Source organism: Strongylocentrotus purpuratus, unplaced genomic scaffold, assembly GCF_000002235.5.
Source record: "Strongylocentrotus purpuratus isolate Spur 01 unplaced genomic scaffold, Spur_5.0 spur5_scaffold_21, whole genome shotgun sequence".
NCBI lineage: Eukaryota > Metazoa > Echinodermata > Echinoidea > Camarodonta > Strongylocentrotidae > Strongylocentrotus > Strongylocentrotus purpuratus.
This window is the reverse complement of record NW_022145607.1, coordinates 44398798-44406466: the sequence shown is the minus strand read 5'-3', so window position 1 is coordinate 44406466 and position 7669 is coordinate 44398798.

Genomic DNA, 7669 nt, shown 5'->3' with positions numbered 1-7669 from the left:
CCCAATACGGGGTGCAAAAAATCTAGTAGCTGACAAAAAAAGGTCTTATTTGAGCGTTTATCAACCAATGTCTAGAACAAACCTAAATGTTTGGCGCATATGACGTCTAGAATTATAGAAGAGGGTGGGGATTAATACATTCGTTGCTGATTTCCCATTTGCTTTAAATGTGCTGAAACTCACATGAAATGTAGATTATTATATACCTCATCGAATACGGGGTGCAAAAATTCTATCGACCGACATTAAAATGGTCTTATTTGAGCGCATATCAACCAACGTGGCAGAACAAACCTAAACGTTAGAGCATAACAAGAAGAGTATATCGGTGAAGGGGGTTTCGGGCTTTAATACAGTCGCCGCTATTTCCCATTTGCCTTAAATTTGCTGAAAATCACATGAAATGTAGATTATTATATACCTCATCGAATACGGGGTGCAAACATTCTAGCAGCCGACTTTAAAAAGGTCTTATTTGAGTGCATATCAACCAATGTGGCAGAACAAACATTAATGTATAGCGCATAACATGTAGAGTATATCGGTGAAGGGGATTTCGGGCTTTAATACAGTCGCCGCTATTTCCGATTTGCCTAAATTTTGCTGAAAATCACATGAAAAGTAGATTATTATATACCTCACCCAATACGGGGTGCAAAAATACTAGCAGCTGACAATAAAAAGGTTTTATTTGAGCGCATATCAACCAATGTCCAGAACAAACCTAAACGTTTGGCGCATATAACATCCAGAGTATATAAAAGGGGATGGGGGTTAATACATTCGTTGCTGATTTCCCATTTGCTTTAAATGTGCTGAAACTCACATGAAATTTAGATTATTATATACCTCATCGAATACGGGGTGCAAAAATTCTAGCAGCGGACATTAAAAAGGTCTTATTTGAGCGCATATCAACCAATGTCCAGAACAAACTTAAACTTTTGGTGCATATAATGTCCAGAGTATATAGAAGGGGGTGGGGGTTAATACATTCGTTGCTAATTTCCCATTTGCTTTAAATATGCTGAAAATCACATGAAATGTAGATTATTATATACCTCATTGAATACGGGGTGCAAAAATTCTATCAGCCGACATTAAACAGGTCTTATTTTAGCGCATACCAACCAATGTCCAGAACAATCTTAATGCATAGCGCATAACATGTAGAGTATATCGGTGAAGGGGGTTTCGGGCTTTAATACAGTCGCTGCTATTTCCCATTTGACTTAAATTTGCTAAAAATCTTTATTGAGAGCTGATTAACATAAATTAACTCTTTTTCAATCAAACTGGTCAGCAAAGTAAATCTAATTAAAACAAAACAAATAACAATGAATGTAACTCATACTTCGAGCAAATTATGTCGAGAGCGATCTGTAAGGAACCAATAGGGGGCCCGGCCGGGCGACAAAGTAATATCAATTGACTAGCCGTAACAATTCTTCCATTCGCCTGGCCATGCGAACGGGCTTCCCCCATCTCTTGCGGCTTTTTGCACAGACAAGAGGCATGGGTGAGCGAAGATGACTTCCCGCCGGAAACCCTGAGCGTTACACACGGCATAAGCCAGGCAATCTCAGCTTCAACGGACAGGGTCCCGCTCACCCCCCACGTACCCCAACCGAAAACGTGATGAGCCCAAACGACTTCCCGCTAAGAACCTGGGCAATACTGATTGTAACCCCAGCTTACGGACAAGTCAGGCTCGTAAAATTGTATAAATACGGCAATAAAAACAGTCCTCTAAAAACACCAAATTTTGTCTCCCCTTCCTAACAGACCGCTTGCTCTAGTTTTACATTACCACAATGAATATATTTCTTATATAGGCGATTATAGGCGTCCAAATTCGCAAGAATGCCGCGAAATTGACAAATTAAATGAAGATGAGTTAAATAAGCACATCCCAAATATATTTTGGAACGTGAAGGCAGGAATTTGATGACATTGTCCACTCCACTCAAATGCGGGTGAAAACCAACCTCTCGAAAGCCAAACTCTTTAAGCCAGAAAGCCGATTGATAAAAACGAAGGCTAGATGTACACCAAATTTAACATCTGACCGTATGAAAAGTTCGAGTTTTGGAAAATAAGATCGGGAAAAGCCCCGCAAGGCCCGTGTTATGATTCTGAACGCGACCAGGCGTAGCCCTTGCGTGAGTAGATTGTCATCAAATTCTCGCCACTAACACTGTAAAGATTAATGTACAAAAGTCGCTCCTTTGGGCTTTAGATCGAATCGATGCCATTATATAAATGCAATCGAGAAAAATTGCTCGAAGTAGCTTTCGAATGCCCTTAAAGGCGGAAAACTTTTAAGTCCTAGAAAATCAGTTATCCAAGTGACAATGAATAAAGAAATGGACTGAGATACAGTGTTATTGCAGTTGCAACCCTGAACTGGGAGGGAATTAGGTAAGGCTATAGCTAACACATAAACAGCTGTAACACAGCTGCGACTGTACATTTATAGTTCATCTCTTGTATGTCTAGCCAGCCGACCGAATAATGGCGGCTAGGGGCGGGAAGGTGGTAAAAAGTTTGTTCACGAATCTGACCATCTCTCATGAAGACCATAGAAAGAATGAAGCGAGCCGAGAGCACGCGATGCTATGGCGCGAACCTTACTGGTTTTATTGCTGACGCCAATACTTCTGCGACCCCCTCCCTTGACCTCGAGGCGTGTGGTCTCGGCTCGGTTCACACTTCTTCGTCCAGATTGGGAATAACCTTTTTTAGCTTCTTGTACAGTTCACTAAAATGTATTATTCCCACTCTGAGACAAAGAAAGAAGTCAACAAATTTGTATTTGTATGTGCGATTGACCATGGTCTTTATTGAGAGCTGATTAACATAAATTAACTCTTTTTCAATCAAACTGGTCAGCAAAGTAAATCTAATTAAAACAAAACAAATAACAATGAATGTAACTCATACTTCGAGCAAATTATGTCGAGAGCGATCTGTAAGGAACCAATAGGGGGCCCGGCCGGGCGACAAAGTAATATCAATTGACTAGCCGTAACAATTCTTCCATTCGCCTGGCCATGCGAACGGGCTTCCCCCATCTCTTGCGGCTTTTTGCACAGACAAGAGGCATGGGTGAGCGAAGATGACTTCCCGCCGGAAACCCTGAGCGTTACACACGGCATAAGCCAGGCAATCTCAGCTTCAACGGACAGGGTCCCGCTCACCCCCCCACGTACCCCAACCGAAAACGTGATGAGCCCAAACGACTTCCCGCTAAGAACCTGGGCAATACTGATTGTAACCCCAGCTTACGGACAAGTCAGGCTCGTAAAATTGTATAAATACGGCAATAAAAACAGTCCTCTAAAAACACCAAATTTTGTCTCCCCTTCCTAACAGACCGCTTGCTCTAGTTTTACATTACCACAATGAATATATTTCTTATATAGGCGATTATAGGCGTCCAAATTCGCAAGAATGCCGCCAAACGAGATGTGACGCAACTCGCCGCCATATATATCGCATATCATAGTGCCTACAACATGCTTACACGAATGTAAACTATCCTCGTAACATTAGAGTAGGGTAACCGTGCTGAGTCAACTGTCGAATGCAATTTAAGCCATTATTAAACCAGCAACCCAATTACTACATTAAGCACTATCATCCATGTACGGAAGTTCAAACCTCAAATACGGAAGACGAAGAAGCAATAGAGAACATATAGTGGCATAAATAACCACTCATAGTCATTAAGAAGATACAGTAACTCTACTATTGATATTTAATCATTATTACTGTACACGAGAAAAATAATACTGATTTACCATAGCCCCGTTTAAACTTTATAACCCGATGTTAAGATCTACATAAAATCCACAGCCAAAAATCACTAACGAAACGATATCACTGGACGGGAAAGCGGGACATGGCGATTTAACGTTAGCTTAACAAAGCTATGGAGAAAGAATCGTATATAACCAAGAGTGTTGGTCGAGGGAGAGTGTTATCCGAGGGAGAGTGTTATTCGAGGGAGAATGCCCGAACCTCGTACTCGCTTTTAATCGCTACCGTGGACATCGGGTAGAGGGTCCGTTCCCACTCATGGTATAACTGCTGCCGTGGGTGAGTCCACTGCATGGAGAGAGTTGCTGACGTAATCCCGCGCTTCTTACTCCACGTGGTTCGAACTGGGAGGCCGAGGTTTCGTTCCCGCCGTTCTTTAGCCAGAAGATCTGCCCAGTGCACCATTGAGTCTCCAACTAACCATACCCGAGGCTCGTTACGCAATCCCATGGTGAGTGTGAGTGACGAGGCTGCAAAAGGGGAAGAAAACGAAAAAACAAACGGCCAGCATTTCGGGGTCCAACACACTGAGATTCATTAAATTTCCCAAGCTTTCTAAATAACATGCAAATTCCTGCTTCCTATCACAACAAACTATTTGAATAAGTAAGATAGAGGGAATAAGATGGGGGGGGGGGGGGGGTTGAGGTCCCTTGAAAACATCAATAGCTCAGCCTACCCGCTAACTGTCTGCTGAAAATGAGATGATACACTCAAAACCCCTTAGTTCCTGATGACTAATAAGGTCGTAAGTAAAAGGGAACTGCCTTGTTGAACATAGTTGGCACATTCATTAACTCGCGCCCGTTAAAACGCGATCACTTCGGGTCGAACCTTATATAGCGGCGAAATGACTGAGAGGTCCATCGACCCATCTGTTGAATCTGCTCACCAGAATATCCCCTCATAGCCGCAGAAGTAGCCGCCCCTATTCTGAAGGAATGGGCTGTATAACATTGTAAGGGAAGCTCTAAAAGAGATACACAACGACGCAAAATACGAGTAAATCCATGCCTAGTCAGCGGAGATGTATCAAAATGTCTAAAGAACGCAGTGCCTTGCGCTGACCGTATGCTTGTGTATGCTGCCACTGCAACTACAGGGCACATGTGAGAACCACTCTCCGGTATTGTTATCGCACAGCCCGCACCCAGCTGATCTGTTTTGGAGAAGCGAACTTTAACTGCAAGCCGGCGGTGAGGGGATTCCCCTCGCATCGCTACGTCACCGCTAACTAGGGGGATTACCCCATTCTTGGCCGTAAACTCACCAACGCGTAGAAAACCAAAAAATGCCACTAGAAACGCCGCAGCAAACAATTTGCAATCGTAGGAATTTGAACACACAGTAGGCAACACGGAGACTAAACGCCGCAATATGGGTAATGTAATGGGGCACCTAACATCCTTCCGCAAATGCCGCCGCCTACACCCGTCAACCAAGCGCTTTATCGGAAACACCTGCGTAATATCCTCCAATCCCTTACTGCGCAAGAAAAAAGACAGACCCGAAACATAGGCGGCAATTGTGTTAGCCGAATATTCGTGCCATGACATATACGATATAAACAAAGCGATTTGCTCAGTATTGGGAATTTGCAAAATATCAAAATGGTAGTCACCCCGAAAAGTCTGAAATGCAGACCAAGCCATGTCATAGGTGCGCAACGTATTCCGAGCTCTAGAGGAGCTTAACAGGACTTGTCGCTCGTTATGAAGCTGCTCCACAGATGGGGAGGAAGGGGGGATTCGTCGAGATCGGCGTCGGGGGCCAGACGTCGAAACCTGTCCATCTGAAAGCGAGACAGAGAGTCAGCAATTTCGTTATTAACGCCCGGCACATATTTTGCCTTAAACCAGATGTTCCACTTAAGGCATAACACTACTAAGCGACGAACGAGCCCCATGATATGCTCACAAGTAGAGGTTTGCTTGTTAATGACTGCCACCACCGTCTGGTTATCCGACCAAAAGACCACCTTCCTTCCAGCGATTTTCTTACCCCACATGGACACACCTACTACAATAGGAAATAATTCCAGAAAACCAATGGAATAGCGCGCAGTGAGTATCTCCTCCGGCCATTGTGCATGGGCCCATCTCTTATCGAAATAAATTCCAAAGCCTATGCTCGCCGCTGCATCCGAGTAAAATTGAAAGAAATCATTGCCCTTCCAGTAGTTGTCACCGAAGCTAACTATGCCATTGAAATGCAACAAAAACTCCTTCCACGCCAAAAGGTCAGCCTTAGCGCCCTTCGAAATACGAATTCGATGATGAGCCCTCGTCACACCTCTCGTCAAGTCAATCAACCTACGGAGAAATGCCCTCCCAGGGCCAATCGCCTTACAAACAAAATTCAAGCTACCAATAAGGGACTGCATCTGCCTTAATGTCACCTTGGACTTGGATGTGTACTCCTCCAACATGCCCAATAGGGCCTCGACTTTCTCCCCAGGGACCCGGACTTGTAAGTTGGCTGAGTCAATCTCTAGACCCAAGTAAGTGATAACCTGAACGGGGCCCTCTGTCTTCTCGCTGGCAAGTGGGACGCCAAATCGCTCACACATCGCCTTAAAACACCGCATGAGGTGAGTACACTCGTCAGCAGACTTACCCGCAAAAAAGAAATCATCGAGATAATGGAGGATGCACTTTGAGGACGCAATGCGCCTACAGCATGCTTGTAAAAAGGAACTGAATCTCTCAAATACTGCACAGGACACCGAACAACCCATTGGCATACAACGGTCGAAATAGAATTGTCTATCAATGCACATACCAAGGAGATCAAAATCGGCTGGATTCACAGGCAACAATCGAAAAGCCGATTTAATATCAGATTTCCCCATGAAGGCGTTCCGACCGAGGGCGGCAATGAGTTTGACAGACTCATCAAAGTCAGAGTACACGACCGCACATTCCCCTGGATCGATATTGTCATTAACAGATGAGCCTTTTGGTGAAGACAAATGATGGATAAGACGAAATTCATTAGCCGTGCGTTTGGGAACTAACCCAACAGGGGAGCAGCGAAAATTATCAAAGGGGGGCGAAGGAAAGGGACCTACAATCCTGCCTAGCTGTACCTCTTTCCTAATCTTACTTTGAATGATATGGGGTTTATCGTAGGCTGACTTCAAATTTCTGGCCGACATGGGCACTCGCTCCCCAGCAAAACCAAGAGAAAAACCATGCGTAAAACCGTCTATTAATTTCCGCCCTTCTATCTGAGGTTCATACGAGAGAAGGAAAGGTAGCATGCATTGTAACTTGATTGGAGTTGGAGCTAAAATTCTACTTGCTTGAGGTTGCTGATGCTTTAGTGCAGGCAAGCTCTCCGTGGGAGGCATTATTGCACCGAGTACAGTTGTGCCGGTACTGGCAACTTTGCCCTTTGTGACATTTTCCCGCATTGAACGCGAAGCAAAAGCCGGGTCGACGACGGCTAGCGGCCGCTCCTGCCTCCCGGCGCTGGGCGGAGCTCCACCCTCCCCGAAAGGAGTGTTGTCGCTGCCTACCTCCCTGTGGTGTCCCTGCAGGGCTGGCATACGGCCCAGCCCCATATGCGCGAAAGGACTGAGCCGTTGCCACTAGCAACCACAACTCCGTGTCCACGGTTGCCCACGAAGATTCCGGCCGAGTAGCGTGGCGCAATCGAAACTGTATATCGTAATCGCGCCAGTTATAGTTGGACGCCGCTGCAGTCCTTACTATGCTCATATATTTGAGCAGCTCGCGAGACCTAGAAATATGGCGCTCGGTATATACGGAAACAAATACAAGCATAGCGCTTGTCCACTGCTCGATAGAGCGAATAACCAGCGGACGGGATTGGGGGCGGAGCT